Source organism: Nannobrachium achirus (assembly GCF_963921795.1).
Source record: "Nannobrachium achirus genome assembly, chromosome: 13".
In the NCBI taxonomy this organism is placed as follows: Eukaryota; Metazoa; Chordata; class Actinopteri; order Myctophiformes; family Myctophidae; genus Nannobrachium; species Nannobrachium achirus.
Window position 1 is genome coordinate 21,579,548 of NC_137833.1, and position 26,293 is coordinate 21,605,840.

Consider the following 26,293-nt stretch of genomic DNA (forward strand, 5'->3'; position numbering starts at 1 on the left):
ACTGATTAAAGGATGTCTGATAGGGCCATGTGGCATAAATCACATGTCCCTGATTAGGAGAAAACTTTCACAAGGAAGTTTTACAGCAGACTCAGACTCTGGATGTAATATTAAGACCCCCCAAAAATGGCTCAGATAAAAGATCAAAGAGACTAACATTTCATTTGAAAACTGCAATATTAATGGAAACATGACACAGACTTGGCGAAATATACTTTTGGCATACACGTATTACATTGTAGGGCTTTGAAAATAGACCCATCTTCATAACTTCGGCTGAATACTTTGGCAACACTAAAATTAGTGAGATAAAAAAAATAAGACTTACAACAAATAAGAAGCATATGGTTTAAAATTCACTTAAAGCCATTTTTCCCTGCTCGCGAATAACAAGAGCCACTTGTTCTCTGGTTCACAACTTCCACTGGAGCTAGAAATCATTTCACCACACTGCTCAGGGTGACTCAAGAACTAGCCATCTAAAAAGAAGACCAGGCTCATAAAACAGACCTCAAATGAACATCAGACGCAACCACAAAAACCTAAAGAAGTACCTCTTTGCAGGCCCGAGGGCAATGAAAAGTCATGTTCTGGGAATAAGACAAGGATTCACTTTGAGAACGGTCACTCATATTGGGGATACAGAGAAATCTAAAACAAACAACAGAGTGTAATGTATAACCAACAATTGCGTGACAAATTAAGTTGTCAGTGGAGATTAAAACAAGAATGACCAAGGAACAGGGACAGAGTCCATTTCAGTAATATGTATGACAGGGTCAATGAATACAAACATGAAATTAGTTTCATCCCGGATATGCAACTATAGCTGCATTAATCCAATCTATAAAAGCTCTTGGTGCCATCCACTTGAGGGAAGCACAATTCATTTCCTGTCATGGTATACACAGGCCTTAGCTCAATCCTCTGAAAAGCCAAGGCGGAATTCGTAAAACTCTGCACGCATTGTCTATAATATCAGTGGTTCCCAAACTTTTTAGCTCAAGACCAAAAAGAGAAATTAGACGTTTGCATTCCTTAAATCCTGTGCCAAAAATGTATGAAAATGTTTGGGAACCCCTGGTATGTGAATTGATTAATGCCAGACATAAGCTTTAGTCACAGTGAAACCTACAGCAGCGTAGACTGTAGAGGAACCTTTAGCCTACTGTGAGTCGGTCATGTTACAGCATATCACAGACCACTTCCAGACGATCTCACAAAAACAAAAATCAAGATATGCCATGCGTTAAGAAAAGTTAATGCTAACCACTTTCAACCTGGCATCCCAATTTTCAGCATAGGCGAATATATTTTTGTTTTTAAATGTTTGCTACAGTGAGTGGTGTAAAGTAACTAAGTACATTTACTTAAGTACTGTACTTAAGTACAATTTTTAGGTATTTGTACTTTACTTGAGTATTTCCAGTTTTCAGTACTTTTACTTCTAGTCCACTAGATCTCAGCAAAGCAAATATTGTACTTTGCTCCGCTGCAATTATTTGAAAACGTATTTTTAACTTATAATTATTACAAAATATACATTAATCACTTCGGCCCTATATACATTTCGTCCATTTGAAAATCTACAAGCTCTCAATGTGTCGCATTGTGAGCTTGTAGATCTGCTATTTTCAAAAGATTTCTTTACATTTGAAAACTTGAAAATGGACATTCTGTATAATGAGTACTTTCTACTAAGTACATTTTGATACCTATACTTTTGTATTTTTACGTTAAGTTAATTTAGAATTCCAATTTTACTTGTATTACAGAGTATTTCTACATTGCAGTATTGATTGATACTTAACTCATACAGTGCCATCCGGCCACAAGGGGTGCTAGAGTGCCAGAAATTTATCCATAGACCTTCTTTATAGCTTTCGTCGACCCTCTCCCAACTGGCTTGTGTTTTCACTCCAGTCAAGGCTATGGGTGTCGAGAGGAGGAAGCTAGCTGACACGTAGCCAAAATGCTAACCCATTTAGAAGCCCGATCTAAAGCTATTTCAGCCGCAAAAAACTTTCTCTTTGGGTCTGGGGACACAATCCGGAGAAAATCCTGTCTAAAGATGTGATTTATTATTGGAGTGGGCGGCGCGATTTGGCCGTTAGCGCGAATACAGCCCGTGGATGGCCGAGTCTAAGTCCCGGCCAAGGATGGACGTCTAGACCGGGGCTTCGTTGAGGCCTCCGATAAAATAATTCATTTTATTAAATATCCCGGACATGTTCGGGATAGGCACCCTGGAATACGTCGCGCCGCCTACAATGAACATTGGGTGAACATTGGGGGGGGTCTAAACTTTATTTTAAACCATTTTCAATGGAATAAATCGTCGGAGCATCTAGCGTCTCTCGTTGGTGAGCGCTGGGCGAGCCGGGACCACCCACGTTGCTCCAAGCAGCTCGGGGTAAAGTAAAATAGCAAATAAAAAATTGTTTTTGATCCAGAATATCCCGAACATGTTCGGGATAGGCACTTAAAGGGTTAAGTGAAACATTTTACTACTTTTTCCACCACTGTATAAAATAGGGCAAAAGTGATTCATAACACACACAGTCTTCACAGTCAAAGACTTGCTTGGAAACGTTGCTGCATCTGAGAAGCTCATCAAAATACCCATGATCTGCCTCCACCCGCTACCAGGCTGGGCTGGAGGTTGGTGTCAGATGTGGGCTCCCTTGTGGTGGAGAAGCTCCGGATATAAACACAGTCACCTCAGAGCTCTGCTCAAGCAGGCTGCGGCTCCTCTCACATCACCTGATCCACAGAGAAAATCAGATCATGAATGATCACAGGACCATGGTGGTGTGTGCCAGCACCACAGAGAGACGCGCACGCACGCACACAGGGCAAAGGAGAGGAACGGTCAGAGATGCAAAGGGATCAAGTAGTAGACTATTTTATTGGACATGTTTTTGAGTGACACTGACATTTTGTTTGCTTCACAATGTTAATTTCCATATTTTGGATGATGTAGGCCCAATCCCACTATATTCCACCTCACATCTGGAATACTTTCATCATTCCGTCACAACATACCCAAACTATCATCAAACAAACTATCACCGTTCTTCTACCAATCAAATCAATCTAGGTGCCCAAGATGGAACCTATTAAGGTGATCGCTTGCAGAGCCAGAGCATAAATGGGACAAATGAATCCTTTGTGCGTTAATGACTATAATCCTTCATCAGGCTTTGAAACATCCACTTTTTTTCCAGTTCCACATGGGAGCTCAGCTCACACTTGAGCCTGTAGTGTCTCAAAACATACCTCTTTCTTTCTCACTTTGTACTGAAAGGCTAACGCTTGTTAGAGGCCATCTGGTTTGAAACCTGAGCAGGCTTCTGGGGGCTGACCCGAGGTTCTCGCTGACCCCCTAACCTCCCTTGTGGACTTCCATGTCCTTCTGACCAGCTCACTGGTTCACCCACTACAAAAAAGAAAGCCAGCGTAAACCTAAGCCTTAGAAAAACCCATATTTTGAAAGCTGGAAACTTCTGCAGTAATTCAACTCAACTCACCAAGAGTCCAGCGCGCAGTACAGTCTACTCTACGGGACAGGAAACCACCATAAAAGAAACTTTGAAATACTGTCCGCAGCCCAAAGAAACCACCCCTCCGCTCTACTGCTCTCCAGCTGCAACATGAAAAAGATGAGGCAGCTCCGTCTCCGACTTTGGGAGACGTAAATTCATGATTGTAACAAGTTTTTGACTGGTCAATTGTGGGTTTCTCATGTTTCTGCGGGGAACATATATCCCGAACCTCCTTAACTCGGTTGGAAATGGCTTCAAAAGCTGGGTTTTAATGTTCAACTTACGGTCTCCATCACTTGCCTCTGTGCATTTCCTAATCTTTTAAATGTCCTGATCAAAAGAAGGTGGTGATGCCCTGATCATAGTATATACATAAACATTGTGGGCGATTTTTAATAAATAACCAAATTTGTCATGGGTGTTTCGTACTTTTCCACACTAAGTCAAACGTAGACTCCCTTGGTCTTAAAACAACAATTCCTAGGAACAAGAATGGGTCTTTTCTTCCCACTTTCAGCATTTATAGCACACTGAACATGTTATACAAGGTAAGGTGCCAAGTCACGGCTTTGGGAAATGAACCAATTTAAAAAATGTTTTTGAGAACCCCAAATGGCAACGATGAAAGAAAGCATTTATAGACACGTGGCTGCGTATGTGCATGAGAGATGGAGAAAGAGTATGTGTGCGAGTGTGCATAAGTGTGCATGTGCAAGAGCGTGCATGCATGTTTACTGAAGGAAACAAGAGTGCAAGGGGCCAATAGCTCCTCGAGGCTCTGAGCCCGCTGTTTGGCTTCAACACACACTGCCGCGCTCAGCGTATTCTGCGAACGTCTCTTACCATTTTCCTCCACTGGGAACATGCTCATGTTTAATGCCTTTTGAACAGCCACAAACTTTTTAGAAAGAGTTACAGTGCCAGAAAAGATCAAACAAAGAGTTGGAGGGGAGGGGAAAATAGAAAGCTGTAGGACATTGACTCTAGATGAGAAACATTTGTGTGTCTATGAATAGCAGGGCTTGTTTAATTCATGACTGGCCTCTGTGTGAGGTGTTTTCAAATTCTGCACAATTGGTTGTTAATCTGAAGGCCATGCTGCGATGCAAAGATGAAAAGAAAGGAAAGATGTGCACATCAACACCACGAAGATGACCACTGCTTTCATCACGACCCACAAGGATCTGGTGAGGAAAGCTTTGCATTTGTCACTCAAGGCATGTGCAGTTTGAAAACAATCCTCCAGAGTTGATTGCAATGCTTCTCGACCCATTTACATCAAAGTGTAACCCGCTTTCTGCCTCTGAGTCACACTGTCACAGGGTAGACTCCTTTGAAGGCACGAGAGGAAGGAATGAATGAATGAATGATAGAGAAAGAGAGAGAGTATGAGAAACGGAGAGAGATGGAACCCAGGGCTCATGTGTCATCTGACCTCATTTCAAGATGGACGCGAGGTTGCAGGGAAGGCAGGGGTGTACGTTTTCACTGCCTCCTTTTTCTCCCCATTCTGCCTCCCTGCAACGACGAAACAAGAGGGTCCACACAAAGCAGAGTAAGATGTCTGCCTGGAAACCATCCACGCGGAGATGAAAGGGCCCCGGTGAAGTCACCGCACAAAAACGCAACAGGCAGAGGTACAGCATACAGCTCCATTACAGAGTAATGGTCTTGTTTATACACCCCAAGAGAGAAAGGAAGCAACACAGTAAAATCATCCGTGTTCATTTAACACTGAAGAGTACACAAATGGAACCAAATGGATCCATAAGGGTTTATTTGGTCTTCAGAGTTAGAATTTTAGAGAGAGACGGAGATGAATGCTTCAGAATAGATGATTATTTTAGCTGAACTCTCATACATGTCAGAGTGAAGCAGAAGAAGCTGTTGTTTCATTAAGGATACAGGCCCTTCCTGAAATTATTCACCTCTACCGTTGGCCCAGGCAGGCCAATATACAAAAGATGGGGAAATGACTAGTATGGTCCAGGGAGTGCAGTGAAACTACATGTCTCTAGCAGGGGCTTTGCATTATTCTCATGCAGCCTTGAGCTCACTTTAGCAGTGCATACCAAGAAGAGACATTGCTAGTCATGCGTGAAGAGAGAGAGGGACCGATAAATAGAGAGAGCAACAGAGAAAGAAAGGAGAGAGATGAATAAAAGAAGAATGAATAAAGTCCAATCTATTATTTGTCATAAGACTATGTTGCTCGATGGAAAATGTGATTTTCAACACATTTTTTGTTTGGAAATCGGTTATTTTCTAGATTCTTCTACTCTAGAGTGACACGCTGACCCACTTCTCTGCACAAACACACAACAAGCCATTCCACAGCCGCCCGCTGTCTGCCCTCGCATTGTCACTGAGACGTGGAGACGCACTTCAGAACAAGAACCTATGGTTCAATGTGTCACATGCAACGTACCTCTGAAAGATGCCTGGTTGCGTACACACACAGCACACACACGCGCCTGTCGTGTGCACGCTTTCCCAAAAACGGTGTCAGGCCTGTGTTTACATATTTTCTCAATTCCAAGAGTGATGGTGAAAGCCCTGTGTGTTCCAGAGTGGGGTGACAGGACTGAGCATACATCTGCTGTACAGGAAGTTAGCAGCCTAGCAGCCACGGGCATGCTGCTGCTTCCATGGCTGTCGCCCAGACTCAAACACACAGCCCCCAGGGAGACCACAGCAGTTGTGCTCGGCCTGACCACACACACACACACACACTGAGAGCCCGTGGGCCTTCGACCACACAGTTCAAGGCCGAAGAAAGACCTCCCGTGTTGTACAGCCAGCCCATACTATAGCCCCTCTGTCTGGGGGCGTTATGAGAGTGTGTGTGTGTGTGTGTGTGTGTGTGTGTGTGTGTGTGTGTGTGTGTGTGTGTGTGTGTGTGTGTGTGTGTGTGTGTGTGTGTGTGTGTGTGGGGGCATGGATACAAGCTGTGGAAGCTACTCTTCCACGTTGACGTAACTTCAGCCAGGAAATGGAAACAAACAAAACATCCACTTCCTCGGCTATGGGGTACAGGAGGTGGAGCGCAGGGAAGCGCATTGTCTTTCAGACACAACAACACCGACGCTGGCATTGGCTGTCTGTCATCACCTCAGCAAGATAAGGACAGGAAACAATGTTGTGGCGTGTGGCGTGCTCCCTAATCAAAACAGCGCTACAACAGCAGCAGCTGCACCTGCACAGAGAAATGTATTCTACTGGACGTATCCGTGTCCATCCATTTCACCGGCAGGCTAGTATTGGAAGGATAGGGGAATGGCAGAGGACAAACAGGAAGCAGGCTTATGCAGACAATGCTGACCTTTGACGACCCCCCCTCCCCCCGAAAAAAAATAAGCACCTGGCAGAGGCAATCATCAGTACCGGAGAAGAGAGTAGAGCCTAGCTTATGTTGGCGAGACCGACTGTGGGGGTGCAGAGAATGAGAGACCAGTTCCCCCAAAGCAGCCAGCTGACCTCAAATACAGCAGGAGCAAGGGGTCACGCCAGCCGAGTCAGCTCACATACCATCAGGGAAAGGGGGTGGGGGGAATCGTTTAACGAGATGGTGTTTGAACGAAACCTCCTCACGATTATTTAAACTCCGCCACGCCGTCCCTCAAGTCAGAACAAATCAAGTTAAACCCCGGTGTTAGGCTTCTAACGGAGCACAGACTCGCAGGGAGAGGGAACGAGAGGACAGGGTGCAAAGTAGAAGTGCAATAGCACAAGGAGTATGTTCTGTTAACATTAGCTGTGGAAAGGAATGAATTGCCCCCATGTAATAATGAGCCCCCTTTCTCTGCTGTAGTAATTACTGCCCTCTAACTCAAGCCAATGTCGGACATGACTGTTTTTGGGGGGGGGGGGGGGGGGGGGCAGTCAGGGATGACGTATAATCATTAAACATGGCCGCTCCACAGACCTCAGGGCAGCAGAGGTGATTGTTGAGCCAATAAATAAATCCATGGAACAATCAGTCCCACTGTTAGGAGGGCAATTACACGACAGGCGACTAGCAGTATAGACATCAGGCTAGCTGCTTCAATGAGTAGCTAGCCTGCCCAACGTGCCCATGTGTGCTGGCAGATTAAACACTTCCACAGGTATGCTGGTCTGGAGCTGGAAACAAAGTTTCCTCTCAACTTGAGAAACGGTAACTACAGTACAGAAAGCAAGAGCAGTAGGTGAGGCAGGGGGAGTTTTAGAATCTATTCTTGGTGTGTTTGAAACTGGCAAGCTGAAGGACTGTTATTAGAATGACTTTTCTTTAACATGATTACTGGAGGTAAATGTTGTGCACTTCCCCAAGCAGTCACCTGCTCTCTGCATGCCTCTCATTCCATTCATCTAGCCTCCACAAAATAAGAAGAAAGGATTAAAAATACAAACAGTACACTGTCCCAGTGTCCCCTTTAGAAATAGCTTTCATAATGTGTCAGACCGTCAGTAATGAGATCTATCAAGACAAGAGTCAACAGGGTTATCAGTGTGGCATCATGGGTTGTGTTTTGAACTTTTACTTTACAGATCTTGAAATGGTCCCAAGAGCAAGAAATGCATCACTCATGTCATCACGTCGCCAATCACAATATTATGTCCACATTTTTGTTGACAGATCTGTGCTCTTCCCAAAGTCTCTTAAAAAGGCCCAGCCAAACAAGATACCTTCTGAAAACAGTTTGAGAAGAGACCCTGAAAAATTACAACTATACTGCTTCACCACAGACTGTTAGAACACTAGAGGTACTGTGGAGCTTGGCCAACATCCAATATGTATGAGCGTGGATTTAAAAGGGACCAGGAAGTGCTAAAACATTCACATGATCTCTGTGCCAAGAAGAGTTGACAGAGTCACCGGTTTGAATCACACATGCATGAATCATGTATGTGACTCCATCCTATTCCGAAGGAGTACAAGCTTAGCGCACACACACACACACACACACACACACACACACACACACACACACACACACACACACACACACACACACACACACACACACACACACACACACACACACACACACACACACACACACACACACACACACACACACACACACACACACACACACACACACACACACACACACACACACACACACACACACACACAATAGCCTGGGAGCCGTGCTCCAAGCCTCCAACAACAGCTGACAAGAGTTCACTACGACCCAGTCTGGAGCCCTGCCAGGCACCGCAGACATCTAAAACACAAGTCTGACAAATAAGACTGGATGATACAGTAAATCACGACAGAGGACACACACACACACAGAGGGACAAATATACTGCTACGCGCCGCATCCGACTCGGTTTAACATGTAGACAGGCCATGTCCTATTCATCTGGGGATCAAAGATAGTTCACACTTCACAGCCCATCCAATTCCCCCAACTGGTGGTGGGCCCTTCAGCCTGGTTAGATCCAATGGTGTGGTTATTTTTTGGGGGTGGGGAGGGGTTGGCGTGGCTCTGCCTCGCATCAGTCTGCCTGTCGCCCCTTGCTACGAGTTCATTCAGCCTCGGGACACAAAGAGTTAATGACTCCCGGGATTATGCAATGGCATGCCAGACTCCTCTCTCCGCCCCCCTATCCCCCCCCACCCTTTCACATAGGCCAGGGCCAATTTAGGCATTCCTACACGTTTTTTAATCAGATGCATTTGAATGCAACGCCGAGGCACCACACATGCCTTGGCACGGACGTGGGAACAAAACACAGGGTTTCATTTCGTTTTTCTCCTCTCTCTGGCCTCACACCTGGGCTGGAGGGGAAAAGAAGCTTGTCATTGTAGATTTACAGTGGTTGGAAGTGTGATCTCGGTAGTGTCAAGCCGGTAATAAACATCTGTATTCATCTCTTTTTTTCTTTAACTGCACATGAAACCTAGTGTAATCTCTACAAGGAAATAGGGAGTCTGTCAGCAGCAGTTATTTCAGAGTTGAGGTTAAGGATAGGTCAGGGAATGTTGAGCAGTGGTGGATCTGATGAAAGACTCATCACGTTATTAGAGCAGCTTGTCAAGTTAAGAGATCTACAGCAACCCACTTCTTAAGTATTCATTATAATTTCTATCAGGCAAACACATATAGCTGCAAATGGCTTCGTGACATCTTCCCCCATGAATCTCCAGTTGCAGGCTATAATACGTTTTTTTGAGCGGTGGTCACACCGTCTCCTATACGTGGCCGTGTGTATGTATGTATGTATGTAGGCGTCCTTCCGTCCGTGTCTGTATGTAGCCTGCAGTACCTTTTCTGACCACACATGTTAAGGGAGGGGCGCTGTTGTTCAGACTCACATTCTCACACACACACACACACACACACACACACACACACACACACACACACACACACACACACACACACACACACACACACACACACACACACACACACACACACACACACACACACACACACACACACACACACACACACACACACACACACACACACTCCACCGCTCAGTTCACACGAGTGTGATTTTTTCTTTTCTAGTCAAAATTCCCTTTTGAGGGCCCATGAGATTAATTAGGGGACTTTTACACGAGTACGGATTGCTCTGACTCCGCTAAACGAAACTCGGAGATATTGACACACAGAGACGTGTATTTATGACCCAGTCCACATCGTTTTTGGATAGGGGTCCCAGGGTGGATATCTGCATTTTCATATACACAGCAGTATAAAAGGACCAGTACGGAGAATACGATAACGTCAGCTTGTCAGAAGTTGTCTCACAGCCGAGAGTTATTGAACCCCCCCCCCCCCCCCCCCCCACACACACACACACACACACACAATCTTTCCTCAAAATGAGTAAACTCCAGTGCTACTACTGCAGCAGTGCTACAAGCCGGGCGGTTAGCCTCTACACAGCCACAGTGACTGGCTGACTCCATCGTACGGGCCGTGCACATCGAAAACAGACGATTTACAAGCTCACAACGCGTCGTGGTTTTCTAGATGATGATCTGCTATTTTCTGTCAAAATAAACACACACACAATATGAGCGCCCACGGGGACTGAACAATCAACCGCAGATCACTCGGGTGCTTAGTGGAAGAGACGGCCGCTAAGTGTTCCGTAGCAGGGGAGGAGAAATGTTGGACCCTCAAAACTAATCTCTGACATCTTGTTTGTAGAAGATTTTGATTTTTTCTTTTTTTTTGCGGTAAATATGCATTTTGCGTGAATTGGTGCTTTGTCATGATGTAACACACCAACTCTAGTTACCCTACGGACAATACGAGCCAACACAACGTGTAAACGCCATACATGATTAGGTGATGACACCAAAACCACAACGGGACCGTCCTAGTTTAAACATACCCTAAGTTTATTTCTTTAGGGGGTGAAACAAATGATTGAAACCTGCAATCTGTACGTTTTATGTCGTACCTGGGATTCAAACCTGAATCTTCCATGTAGGAGACCAAACATCTACCACTCAGGCAAGAGGCACTCCTTGCTTAATGCTTGTCCAGGTCCAGATATTGTAGATATTGTGCATATTATGAGTTACATATTTTAACAAAACAATAATGTAACATGATTGCTAATTTGCTGACATAGTCTTATATACACACAGGGGTGGAATCTAAGCATTCTGGGCAGAAGCCCACCAGCTGGGGTGACATTTCTACAATTACTACTATAGCCCCCAGTACTGATAATGAAATATTCATTCACTCACTCACACTGGTTGCTGTTAAGTGTGTTGACTGTGAATGTGATGCACACTTGTGAGTACTACTGTGTGGAGGTGTTCACTGTTCATATCCTTGTGTACCCACCATTTTTCTGTAAATTTCATTGCGTGGTCGTTTTGTGTAACGTTATCTATATCTGCCCCTCAACACACGGTCAGATTAACGGCAGACAGACAACCTCCAATCAGGCATAAAACCCTCCAAAAACATCCCCCCATGAACTTTATTGCGTGTGCAACTTTGCTTGCTTTTTCTTCACTGGAGGTGGTGGCACAAGGACATGAATAAAAATGTAATCAATACATTACAGCATGAGCTACATGTCACAATATTGCACTGAAGTCACAGAAGCATTGAAGAGAGCCCTTGGATTTTAAGGTAGAAAGAAAGAAATAGATGTCTCTATAGTGTCAATAAGTCACTTTTAACCATAACTAGCTAGGCTAAATGTTGATTTTCCATATGGATGTGACTTGTCATCATTAATTTCACTCACCAACTGCGCTAGTTTAACCTTTGGTTGATTCGCCTACTCTTGTCTTGGGTGAGTGGGCGAGCTTAATTTTATGCCCTGGATATTCAATTTAAAAGAACGACAAACACTGCTTTTCTGTTCATTAACGCTCCCCTAAACTTGTGCGGTGATGAACTGGGGGTCAATAGGCTGCAGACAGTGATAGGCAGGCACACACACTACTACAGCCCATGGGAATTCATCCGTTTGGTCTCACCAAGTCAACAGCAGAGCACTCATGACCTTCAACAAAGAGTTGTCAACCACCAGGGGCAAGAAGAGACGGATAAAAATAGACTGACAGGAGAAAGAGGGGTGAAACGAAGAGAGAGGGAGAGATTTCTAGGCCCTCATCCAATTTCAACCACAGAGCCAGCTGAGACACATGAGAAAACACATACACATGTGCTCACATGCACATAGTCTTAAGCACATGAAGTACTGTTAGGTACAACAATCATCATTTTAAGAGAGTAGCATTAATAATAAAGAAGCGATTATTGCCACAGAGGCTATAGAATAATGCATGTTGCAGCAGCACTCAAGCAAGGAGATAACACACACACACACACACACACACACACACACACACACACACACACACACACACACACACACACACACACACACACACACACACACACACACACACACACACACACACACACACACACACACACACACACACACACACACACACACACACACACACACACACACACACACTCTAAATATAGCCATATAGCATAGGCATTTCTAATTCTACTAAAGCTGCATGCAAAGGTGCCAGTTATCCCATCGCTGCCCTGGCCTGGGTACATAATGGATGTCCGTGCAGCAAAAGAGATCAGATCAGTTAAACACTGTTTGAGCAAAGCACAGCTTCTGCAAACTGAAAAGTACATAGTAGGCTTTGATTCTGTGCTCCGATCCAAAGTGCCTTCTCTCTCTCTCCCGCCTTATCCTTCTCTGTACCCCCCACACACCCCCAATCTCTCTCTCTATCTCCCTCTAATCCTTCCCCTCGGGCCGAGGACAAACTGTCTCCATTTTTTTTGGCAAGCGGGCAATTCCTAACTTCAAAATGACTCCAATCAACACATCATAGAGACTCAGCTGCTTTTGTCTTTTGGGGTTTTTTGGTTTGTTTTATTTCTTGGTCAACTCAAGATAATGATGGTGAAAAGAGGAAAGGAAAGGGGGAGGAAAAAGAAGGAGAAGTAATGAGGAGGGCCCCCGGGCCGGGCTGCCTGCAACCGGAGACCATGACTCCAACCCCCGGCGAGTGAAGGAGAGAGGACCCTCCCCCAGGGGTGTCGCACCAAATTCTGGGCCCTGCCTGGGTACAAGGATTCACTGTGGGCCCCCCATGAATGTTCTTCATGGGGGGGGGGGGGGGGTTTAACCCATTTAGACTGGGAACGCAGATCTACAAGCTCGCAGCGCGGCACTCGATCTGCTATTTTTTGAAAAACCTATGTTTCTATGTCAGTGGTGCTCAAACTTTGTGAAGGACCCCCAAAATGATATGGAACCCCCCCATCTCAAAATATGTTGTTCGAGGGACCCCCCCCCCCCCCCTCCCTCCCTCCAGAAGCAGAATTTGAGCCAAACATGTTTGCTTAAAAAATACATGTATTCAAAGATTTGCACACATTTTCATGACTTTTCGAAAATAGCACATCTACAAGCTTGCAGCGCCCGCTGTGAGCTTGTATATCTGCTATTTTTCAATAGCCAAAGTATACAATAATTATACCTTGGGCCCTAGTAACTCAGTCCCACCTTTCCCCGCCTTGTGACGCCCCTGCCCTCCCCTTCGGTGCTAGGGAAATGAAAAAAGGAAAAGAAATGAGGCCAAAGTAACTTTGGCTCCTCTGTGATGGAGTGAGTGGCAACCCCACACATACCACCTGGACTGGATGAAGAAGAGGGCTTTTCACCAGTGGTGGAAAAAGTACTCAAATGTTTTACTGTAGAAGTCAGAAATTCAAAATGTACTTGAGTAGAAGTACAAAGGTGTTGGCATTAAAATGTACTTAAAAGTACAAAATGTTTGAAAATAGCATAGTAGATCAGCGATTTTCAAATAGCCACAGTATAAAATAGGGCTAAAGTGGTTTAGGTATGTTTAATCACCTTTCTATACTCGACCAATTGGAGGCAAACCTAAACCAGAATGTCTAGCTACATATTCCCACAATCACCTCTCACAAACATAGCCACCACGTCGAACACACGTGAAAATTGTAAAATGTCCACATTTTAAACATGCCACTCTTTCAACCGCATTTATTTCTATTTAACAAAAATTGCCTCACGCAGAGCAGTCACTCCTGACGGAATGATCCAACGTTGACCGGCGACGCGAATTTCGTCACAAATGGGCGGGGCGTAAACACAACGCACTCCAACTAAGTAACTGCCTGCAAGCTGCAAGAGATGGGGGAGGATGGGGGGGGGGAGAGTAGAGAGAGTAGCGAGAGGGGAGGATGGGGGGTGGAGAGGACAGAGCGCAGCTCAGCGGACAGTGTATCGAATTACAACACAGAGGGAGGTGTGTCGTCTTTCTCACCGAACGTGCAGCCAGTTACACACCATTTGGTTACCCCTCGAATTATGTTCCACCTCTGCCTGGATCCTGCTATGGAGTAACACATTTGCTATGGAGTAACACATTTGCTCGAACACCTCATGCAGTGCCGCGCCGCCTCCTGTCGTCTCCTCGCTGCCTCGCTCACTCATTCCTCTCACCCCCCGCATGATATCACAGTGTATTTCGCAAAGCTCCGTATGTTTCCATCTTTGTTTCATTTGAGTCATTTCATTCTGGTAAGTACAACCTAAATCAATGCTCTACCTCATTACAGCCAATGCTGTTTACTTTTAGCACATTTCAAGTTGCCAAATGTTAATTGTAGGAGCTCACAGAATTAAGATTTTGTGGCCACTGTGACACTATCAAAACATGTTTAACAAAGTGATAGCAGGTCAACGAGGAGGCATTTATATGCACAGTTTTCAACTCAATTGAGTCTATATCTGCCAAGCAGTGCTGTGTGACTGTCTACAGCCACTTTTGCCTCAAAATCGTATGGGTGTACTTTTACTCCACTAGAATTATTTGACAACTTTACTATAGTTAATTTGCAGATATAAATTATTATATTATAAAACGTACATTTCATTTGTCCATTTCAGCCCCAATTCTTTACCTACAGTATTTGACAGTATACACATATACATCTACAACCTCACAATTAAAATAATAATTATGCCAATACTTACTTTCAAAACAGTTCAATACCACTGTGTTGATACTTTACTTATTAATTATATATTTTATTTTGGCCACATCTTGGTATGGTAACACACCATGCCCCCCACATTCTTGTGCTCAATGGGGAAGCCTCTGTTTGTTTACTCTGTCCCTGCCCCCTGTAGCTCGCCTTTGTGTGTTGGTTGTTAAAATTCCTACCACCAAGCCAGGCATCATGTATACTGCACTCCCTGTACAGTATGTAACGCATCCCTACATCATGTATATTGCTCTGTATGTAATACATTAAACAATACATTTAGCCCAATGCCATTTAAACTGATAAACTTCACCACGGACTGTGTAACCCCCCCCCCCCCCCCCCACCACTCACTGTATGTGTGTAACACCCCCTTACAGTGTCTCACTCTACAAGTACTCTAATACTTTCTTCCCACAACATGCTTTCCCACTGCACATCACCTCCTCAGCAGCAACTCAACTTGCCAAGTACATGGACAACACCTTTTGCAACGCCATATACGTACCACAACAGTCATGAAACGGAAAAGGCCTTTGTTTGGTCCAAAAAAACGCAAGCGTCCACGCTTGCCAGACGCATCAGGTAAGATTTCTCTCTGTACTAGACTCAGTGCTCATCTGTTGCACTTCCTGTTGGATGCATTCTATGCCACAGAACCATGTGCATTACAACATTTTATTACACTAGCAAAATATGAACACATCCTTTTCTCTGTTTTACACAAAGAAGCTCAATTCACTACACTGCATTGCAGTAATTGGCGTTACCTTAATTTAGCTCATGCATAGCAGCTGTATTGTAACTATTTGGTAGTGTAATTATTTGCATCTTCTATTCCAACAAATCACATTAAACACATTAAAGCCTAAAGCCTGAACACATTTATCCAGCTATTAATGTCATATACATGTCACTTCTCAGCTGAACACGATGATGTTGCTCTACAAGCCATGGCACTGTGTGTGTGTGTGTGTGTGTGTGTGTGTGTGTGTGTGTGTGTGTGTGTCTCACTATGCTTGCCTTGCATGCCTTGCCTATGCAATTGTCTTCACCTTAATGTACCTCATGCATTGTTGTGACCGTCAGGTCACACTAACTATCAAAACCTCCACCAGCTGTCCATCAGTCAGTCCGTCTGTCTGTCACACGTCACACTTTTGCCCTGCTCATATCTCCGCAACCGTTGCCCCGAATTCTCACATGACCCTCTTCTAGCGCCACCATGAGGCCAATTCTTGCCCTAAAATCACGCAAATCGGTACACAGTTGGTCTACACTCATGTCATAAACATGGATCTGGCCCATTTAGCACCACCTTCAGGCCGACTTTTTGAAACACATTTTTGGACACTGCTCCTACACATTTTGGCCCTAAAATCACACAAATCGGTACACAGTATGTCTACACTCATGTCATCAACATGGATCTGTCACATCTAGCGCCACCATCAGGCCGATTTTTTCAAACACATTTTTGGACACTGCTCCTACAGATTTTGCCCAAAAATCACGCAAATCGCTACACAGTATGTCTACACTCATGTCAGCAACATGGATCTCTCCCACATAGCGCCACCATCAGGCCAATTCTTTCAAACACTTTTTTGGATACTTCTCCTACACATTTTGCCCTAAAATCTCTTAAATCGCAACACAGTATGTCAACATGGATCTGTCCTCTTTGTGTATACATGTGACCTGACGGTCGCTTATCTCCCGATTAGGGAGTCTTACTGGTAGGTGTTGTCTACCAGACTATTTGCATAATTCCAAACACAATCACATTAAACACACTATAGCTAGACACAACTTTAGGTGCATTACATTCTGGCTTTTCTCCAGCTATTAACATAATATACATGTCACACCACTTCTCAGCTGAACATCATGATGCCGCTCCACAACGCATGGTACAGACCCCTTTGTTGCAGCAGCCTGACAGCAGAGGTAATGACTTCTGTTCTCTCAACCTTCAGCCTTGTGTCCACTAAACTCGCATCAAAAACAGGCATAAAGATGTATTGTGTGTGTGCGTGTGTGTGTGCGCGTGTGTGTGTGCGCGTGCGTGCGTGCGTGCGTGCCTGTGTGCGTGCGTGCGTGCGTGCGTGTGTGTGCGCGCGTGCGTGCGTGCACGTGTGTATTTGGTTCCATACCCACACAGTGGCTTGGAGAAAAAAAAAAGACACATTACTTCTTACATACATATTATTCTCATTGCAATACCTCATATCCAACTATCTCATGCATTATACACCACAGAACCATGTGCATTACAACATTTTATTGCACTCGCAAAATATGAACACACATCCTTTTCTCTGTTTTACACAAAGAAGCTCAATTCACTACACTGCATGACTATGTGATTGGCATTCCACATCTTTCAGCCATTCTGTCCACTAAATACTTGCATACTGTCATCTACATATGTCATACATCAAAAAATGCACATAGAAGTATAGTGTGTGTGTGTGTGTGTGTGTGTGTGTGTGTGTGTGTGTGTGTGTGTGTGTGTGTGTGTGTGTGTGTGTCACTATGCTTGCATGCCTTGCCTATGCAATTGTCTTCACCTTAATGTACCTCATGCATAGTAGGTGTTGTCTACCAGACTATTTGCATAATTTCAAACACAATCACATTAAACACACCATAGCTAGACACAACTTTAGGTGCATTACATTCTGGCTTTTCTCCAGCTATTAACATAATATACATGTCACACCACTTCTCAGCTGAACATCATGATGGCGCTCCACAACGCATGGTACAGACCCCTTTGTTGCAGCAGCCTGACAGCAGAGGTAATGACTTCTGTTCTCTCAACCTTCAGCCTCGTGTCCACTAAATTCACATCAAAAACGGGCATAAAGATGTAGTGTGTGTGTGTGTGTTTGTGTGTGTGTGTGCGTGTGTGTGTGTGCGTGCGTGCCTGCGTGCGTGCGTGCGCATGTTTGTGCCTGCAATGCATGTGTGTATTTGGTTCCATACCCGCACAGCAGGCTGGAGAAAAACACAACACACATTACTTCTTACATACATATCATTATTCTCATTGCAATACCTCATATCCAACTATCTCACCTATCAGCTCAACACCTTCAAAAGAAGCCACTGACAAGACACAACAAGAAGACGCAAAACCAGAAAAGGAGACAGAGACGCACATTGGAGACGCCAGAGGCCAAAGGTTAATGTCTTCACTTCCCTTCATTTACTACACTGACATATTCAAATTTCACGATCAAAACAAATGCACCACGCACTGACTATAATAAATATGTCTTTACTTTGCATTAACTAACACATATCCAACTTTCTTCTTTTCTCAGCCGAACGTTGTGCAAAGAGGCGGCTGACACGTAACCCCAAAAAACCACAACCTCTTGCCAAACCTGCAACAAAGACTTTGCAGATTCTCGATGGCCTCCATGTCGACCAACTCTCACACACAGCTGATACTATTGGCCAGATGAACCACAAATGTCAAAAGTGTGGTGCATACAAATTCCTAAATGAGACGTCCAGTTCCTGCTGCTTGGAGGGAAAGGTTTGCCTGCCAGCCTTCCCTAAGCCCCCAGACGCCATCAATCATCTGTGGTTCGCCAATACCCCTCAAGCACAACTATTCCGTACACACAGCCGTGTCTTCAACAACGCTGTCTGCCTCTCCAGTCTGTCCGTACGACAGCGAAAATTTTTAGACTTCTCTCCTACTGTCATCTTCCAAGGCAGGGTAGTCCAGAGAATAGGCCCACTCCAGGCAGCACCAGGTGCCCAGCCTCGCTTTGCCCAAATTTATGTCCTTGACCCAAGTCTGGAAAGAACCACAAGATTTGCAAACATGACCCTTCCCGCTCACATGACTGATAAAGACAAAGACAAAATGAAGAGTTTGCTGGAGACTGTGCAGCAAGTCATTCACCAGCACAATGTCTTTATTCATGATTTCAAGCAGATTATTGAAACCCCCGAAGAAGAACTACAGGGAGGCACTGTTGTCATCAGTGCTGCAGCCAGGCCCCAGGGAGGCCATTCCCGCGTTTACAATGCACAGTCTAATCTACAAGAACTTAGCATTGTCACCAACGAAGAACCCCACGATCTGGTCCTCCACTTACGTGGTGGAGGTCTGACAACCATATCGGATCTCAATCCCAAAGCCATGCCCCTCCACTTCACGCTCCTCTTCATTGAGGGGACATCTGGCTGGGATAAGGATCTCAAACATGCAAACAGTGATAGAAGGCTCACAGCCCGTCAGTTCTTTACCTACCACCTAAATATCCGCCACACTGCCAGTGACTACCTTTTCCAGACCGGAAGACTCTTCCAAGAATGGATCCTCAATGGCTGGATAACAACCGAGAACCAGAAGCTGAATTTTTTGCGTTACAACCAGAAGGCTTTACGAGCTGACACATACAAGAACCTCCAACAGGTTGTGGCTGAGCGTAGGCGGGAACAGGGTGCTCCATCTGATTCCCTCTACCACAATGAGCAGGAAAATGCAATAGGTAGAATTATCCTCCCAAGCTCTTTCCACGCCGGTCCACGTTGGTACCACAGCAAATTCCAAGACGCCATGGCCATAGTCCGACACATGCGCAAGCCAGACCTCTTCATCACCATGACCTGCAATCCTAAATGGTCAGAGATTGCAGAAAACCTGACGTCTGGTCAGACAGCCCAAGATCGGCCTGACCTGGTGGCCCGGGTATTCAAACAAAAGAAAGATCAGTTCATGAATGACATCACCCACGGTTGCTGCTTTGGCAGACCTGCTGCATTCCTCTGGGTCATAGAGTGGCAAAAACGTGGCTTACCTCACACACACATCCTCCTCATCCTGGCAGACGAGGACAAACCCAAGACATCAGACCAAGTGGACCAAATTGTCTGTGCAGAACTCCCCCCTGACCCTGATGAAATCGGGATCTCTCCCGACGAAAAACAAAGGCGCCAGCCACTGTGGGATATTGTACTCAAGAATATGATCCACAGACCCTGTGGAGTGCTGAATCCAGCAAGTTACTGCATGGAGAACAAAGCCTGTAGCAAGCACTTCCCAAAACCGTTCCAGCGCACAACAACAGTGGACGAGAGCACAAGCCATCCTATCTACCGCCGTCGTGCTCCAGGTGAAGGAGGCCGATCTACACGAATCTACAACACAAAACTAATACCTGAAACAAACGAAACAATCAAGACCTACCAGGACATTGACAACAGTTGGGTAGTGCCCTACAACCCCTACAACAGCCTACGATACGACTGCCACATCAATGTGGAAATCTGCATCTCTGCACTTGCTGCCAAATACCTCTTCAAATATGTCACCAAGGGCCCTGACCGTGCAATGGTTTCTGTTGAAGTTGCTGCTGACCAGCGTGACGAGATCCGTGAATATGAAGACATGCGTTCTGTTGGGTCAAGTGAGGCCTGCTGGAAACTATTTGCCTTCAAAATATCACACAACGAGCCTTCTGTCAAAGCTCTCCGATTGCATCTGGAAGACCAACAGCATGTTGTTTTCGTTGAGGGTAATGAGGAGAATGTGGTCCAGCAGGGCAGGGAGACAGAATTGACTGCTTTCTTCAGGCTAAATGCCCAACAGAAAGCAGCCATGGGTCCAGACTTCAACCCTGCAACCATGCAACGCTATGTTGACATGCCTCAAAAATACACCTATAACAACAACAACTGGCAGGTCAGAAAGAAAAAAGGTCTCTTCCTCGGCCGTGTCCACACCATCAATCCCCTGGCTGGAGATGTCTTCTACCTCAGACTGCTCCTCCACCATGACCACTGCAGGGGTAAAACAAGTTTTGAGGACCTTTGCTCCATCAATGGCAGGGCCCTTGACAACTACCAGGCAGTGTGCAGGGAACTTGGCCTGTTGGCTGATGATGAAGAATGGTGCACTGTCCTTACTGAGGCTGCTGCCACACAACTCTGCCCCCAGATTCGTGCCTTATTCGTAATCATCCTCATCTTCTGCCAACCAGCTAACCCCACACAACTGTTTGATGACTTCTGGCAAGACTGGACTGACGATTTCAAACGGAAAGCCACACGTAGGGCTCTGACCTTCACGGAAGACCAGCTCAAAACCATGGTGAGGCTGGATCTGCAAGTCCGTCTCCAGTCGCATGAACGAGATCTCCAAGACTATAGCCTGCCTGAAATGACGGATGGGGAAAAGGCTACTGTCCATGGCCTGGTCAACATCGAAGAGGCCCTGATCCGCGAGGAGATGGACTATGATGTGAACGAGCTGGCAGCCAATGTGCAGGCAACTACTCCACAGTTCACTGCTGCCCAACAAGACATTTATGACACTGTCATGAGGGCAGTCACGCAACAGGACAGCCTACAACTATTCATATCAGCACGTGGAGGTTGTGGTAAGACCTTCCTGCTCAATGCTGTCTTGGATGCTGTGCGCAGTCTGGAACCAGGTGGCTGCATTGCCCTTGCCATGGCAACCACTGGCATTGCTGCCCAACTCCTTCACCTGGGAAGAACACTCCATTCGCGGCTGAAAGCTCCACTCCAACCAACAGAGGACACAGTATTGAACATCACTGCTCAGAGCACCCTAGCCAAGCTGGTGCGCCGGGCACGTCTCCTGCTGATTGATGAGGCCACCATGCTACACCGCTTCCTGCTGGAGGCACTTGACCGCACACTGAGAGACCTGATGGGCAAGCCAAACTGTCCATTTGGTGGGAAAATTATTATCTTAGCCGGCGACTTCCGTCAGTGTCTTCCAGTAGTTCCAAGGGCTAATCGTGCCCAGATTGTAAAGAGCTGCATTAACCACTCCTTCCTCTGGCCACACTTCCAAGTTTTCACCCTCACTGAGAACATGCGGGTCAGGGCCAGTGGAGACCCACACCTCGAGGACTTTGACAACTGGACTCTCAGCCTTGGAGATGGTACAGCAAATGATGACAACAGCTTGGTCCCCATCCCAGAGGCAATGTCTTTCCACATTCAAGCCAACACGGACAAAGACAACACAGCAGAACAGCACTCCATGAAGGACTTCTGCCACACCGTGTTTCCTGACTTGCCCACCAACTTCACCACTACTGGATGGCTGGATGGCAGATCACTCCTTGCCCCTACCAACAAGGAAGTGGATGCCATCAACGACTTAATAGAGACCTGGGTGCCAGGTGTGTCAACCAAGCTCAGTAGTGCTGACACCCTGGAGCACTATCAAGATTTCATGCGGTTCAACGTGGAATATCTTAACACCCTCTGCCCCAATGGATTTCCCAGGCACATCATCACCCTGAAATCTGGGATGCCCTTGATGCTACTCCGCAACATCAGCCCCAAAGAGGGACTCTGCAATGGCACCAAACTCATTTTCCAAAGAACCCTCAACAACAAGCTACTGCTCTGCAAAATCACAGCCACTCAAAAGGAGGTCCTAATCCCTCGCATCAAGTTAATTCCTAACAGAGGACTTTTTCCTTTTGACTGGGCAAGGCGACAGTTTCCAGTCCGCATCGCTTTTGCCACCACCATCAACAAATCACAAGGCCAGACACTTAAACGAGTGGGAGTCTGGCTTCGGGCCCCTGTCTTCAGTCATGGACAGCTGTATGTTGCCAGCTCGAGGACGGGTGACCCACAAGCCCTCAACTATGCCATCCTGCAGCAGCAAGGACAGCGGGAAAACCACACTGACAATGTGGTTTTTAAAGAAGTTCTTCTTCCCCATTAAGGTAAGGCTGTTGAATTGTTACATGTCTCATTTCTGAATAATCTACACAACTGCAGATGATGCTGATGCAACACTTTACACACACATGACTGCCTTAACTTTGACATCATCCCTACTGGACATGTCCCATTGCTGATTCCTGCCTTCTCTGTTACTCCCATTTTGCAGCACCTGACATCTCTGCACCCTCTGGCTGGTGCAACGTCCTTTCATGGATACTCCTTTGTCTTCTCTCACGGACGACTCGAAAGACGTGTGACCCTACAGCCCTCAGCCATGCCATCCTGCAGCAGCAAGGACAACAAGGAAGGACAATAAGGACGTTCTTCTTCCCCATTAAGGTAATAATTTTGCATTGCTACATGTGTCATTTCTACACCTATATAACTGACATTGATGCAACACTTTACAATCATATCACTTGCTTTACTTCCACATCATTCCTGCTGGCCATGTCACACTGTACTTGATTCCTGCCTTTTCTGTTACTCCCTTTCTGCAGCTGCCATCACAATCTCTGCAACGTCTGGCTGATGCAACTTCCTTTCATGGACAACTGCTTCTTCCCCATTGAGGTAAAGCTCTTGCATTGTAACGTGTCATTTCTGACTAAGCCACATAACTCGTCACAAACATAGTTCTTACCACTTCACATCAATAACACTGCTGAATCAACTTGGACACTGAACCAGCTGTCATTTCTAACCTCCCTCCCCCATCAACTCATTAGCTCTGTTCCAATCAAATCTCTAACTCATGACATTTCTTTTAAAATGATGCCTCCAAGTTCCTTATCGCACCTGTGCTATCTCTTCAGGTCACCTGCCAGCTCCACGACCCCGCCCAGGGCAGGCACCACCAGGACAGGCCCTATCTACAGGGCACAGGCAACAAAGTCCTCTGCCTTCCACCACAGGATCTGAACCAAGGCTTCTAATCCAATCCTCCAATGGGCCCCACACCAAATATTCTATTCATTCATACACTTTTGTAATAAATATCATTGCATTCATTTTGCGTGGTGAACTTTCTTTTAAATAAAATATGAATGAAAGAAACACATTGTTTTGATACATCTGTGCATTGGAACTGTACTTCATAGAGAAGTGCTTCTTCCTCATTGACCTAATCCTGTTGCATTGTTACATCTGTCATTTCTCAATACTCTATAGCTGATGCTATACAAATACTCTTACCTTTTCGTGTACTACATGTTTTTTTTACACAATACTCTATTATACTCTTCTGTCATGTTACCCACTATTACATCCTCTAAACTTACCAACAGCAAAATATGCTGTGTATTCTACAGACATCTATTGCTCTCCATATTTCACCACATGGCTGTGAGGGCCGCGCAGCGGCCCGAACTCTAGGGTTTTGCGGCCCGAAGGGCCGCAAAATTCTAGTAATATTATAATTTATATATGCAAAGTAGCTTGTAACTAAAGTTTTCAAATAATTGTAGTGGAGTAAAAGTACAATATTTGGATCCGAAATGTAGTGCAGTATTGGGAAATACTCAAGTAAAGTACAAATACCTCAAAATTGTACTTAAGTACAGTAAATGTTACTTTACACCACTGGCTTTCACGGTCAGAAAGCTGCACTGAAACTTGAATTTGGTATTTTTTTGTAGGCTATACCAGTGATTCTCAACTTTTCCAAATTATTTGCAGACCCCTAGGTTGAGAACCAATGGGCTATACGACCTCGCCGAGAACCAGATCTACTGTATTCATACACTGCTCCTACAGATTTTGCCCTAAAATCACGCAAGCGGTACACAGTGTCTCTAAAGTCATGTCATCAACATGGATCTGTCCCATTTCCCATATTCCCTCCTGATTGGCTACCATTGCCTTCTAAAGTTTGTGTATGCGACCTGACGGTCGCTTATCTCCTGATTTAGGTTACTGGTATTAGCTGAATCAGAGAAACCATTAACAGATGCAGTCTTGTAAACTATCAACACACAAATCCAGTACGATTTCTCTATTATAGCCAATGACTCCCATAGGACTAGAAAACAATTCAAAGGAGCTTTATTGGCATAAGAAAACATACGTTTACATTGCCAAAGCAAGTGTCCGGAAAAAAAGAAAAGTGTGTGCGGCTGTGCGCATGCACGCGTGTCATTGCATAATGTGTTCCTATAAAATATGTTTTCAGTCCTAGAAATCTATTCCAGCGTACGTTGGCATCCTTTATCTTCTTATTTGCATTGATAGAATCAGGACCAGAATGCAGCCAAATGGGCCTAAAGGCTCGGCAGGGTTAATAAAAGCCAAGTGCCTGATTTTTTTTCTTTTTTTTATACTGTACATAAAACAGCAGCAGGTGGGTGAGCTAGCGCAACATCCTGTAATCCTACATAGTAGGGCGGGCTATAGACCCAGTCCCCTCAGACCCCAAGCTGATACAGTACAAATGTTTTAAATTATCCAATGGGTTCTCTAAATGTGGTCCTGGAACCACCTCATTATAAAATACCCTCCTAAAAACAGCCTTTCTGCTACAGAGTCCGCTTCCTGCATACGCCCCAAAGGCAAGACAGAGAATTTGTTGACAGCACAGCCCATGTATTTGTTGAAAGAATGGCAAATCATAACTGTTCCATCTAACATATAATTCACCAAATGTCTGAGTGAGTGTCTGAGTGAGTGTCTGAAACAGCGTTTCTCCTCAGTGGCTGGAGCAATTGATCTGAAATCGCATCACCATTAGCATATGAACACACCTGGCACAACTGTGAAGCCCTTTTTTCACTTTCACAAATCGTTTAATTGATATTAATTTATTAGTGAATTAATTTTTCCCATTGACTTATAATGGGAATCGCAAAAACTCACATTCAATATTTTTTTTCTCGCAAACCATAGGGGCTACAGTTACAAAACTCTGAGAGGAGATTTATAATGATATCAAGGATTAAATAAAAAATAACTTTGTCAGTTGGCCTCATGGTGGCGCTATAACAGTCCACTTTACGTTTCGGCCTGTAACTCTTGAACCGTAGGTCGAAAAATTAAAATTCTTTTTTCCCTGGATTCCTTGGGTCAATACGCATCTCCCCATATAGGCCCCGCCCATTTGCGTCAGGATAGATTTTCCGCCATTTTGAATTTTCTCCAAAACACACTTTTTGCTCCTTTTCCTACATATTTTCTTCAAATGTCACGAGAATGGGTACACATGATCTCTGAACCCATGCAATGAACATAGTCAAGGGATATTTTGATAGTCCATACCGTTCGTTCGTAACGGGCTTCCAAAGTTAGCGGGAGGGGCCCGTTTTGCAAACAATAGCCATAAATCACAAACAAAACGTCGAGTCAACACTGAATTTCTGCCACAGGTTGCGGGTGGCTTACTCAACGAATCCCCAGAAGCATTTCCAATTCCACCCGTAGAGGGCGTCACAAACGCGCAAAACGTAACCGTTTCGTTCCAAAACGCGTTTTTCA

At 45.1% G+C, this 26,293-nt stretch overlaps 1 protein-coding gene across 1 annotated transcript in view; it reads right to left on the reverse strand.

Annotated features, from left to right (window-relative positions):
- ptk7b (protein tyrosine kinase 7b) overlaps nt 1–26,293 on the reverse strand; it is a 123,385-nt gene that overhangs the window by 93,886 nt on the left and 3,206 nt on the right. The gene's annotated exons all lie outside the window — the stretch shown is intronic.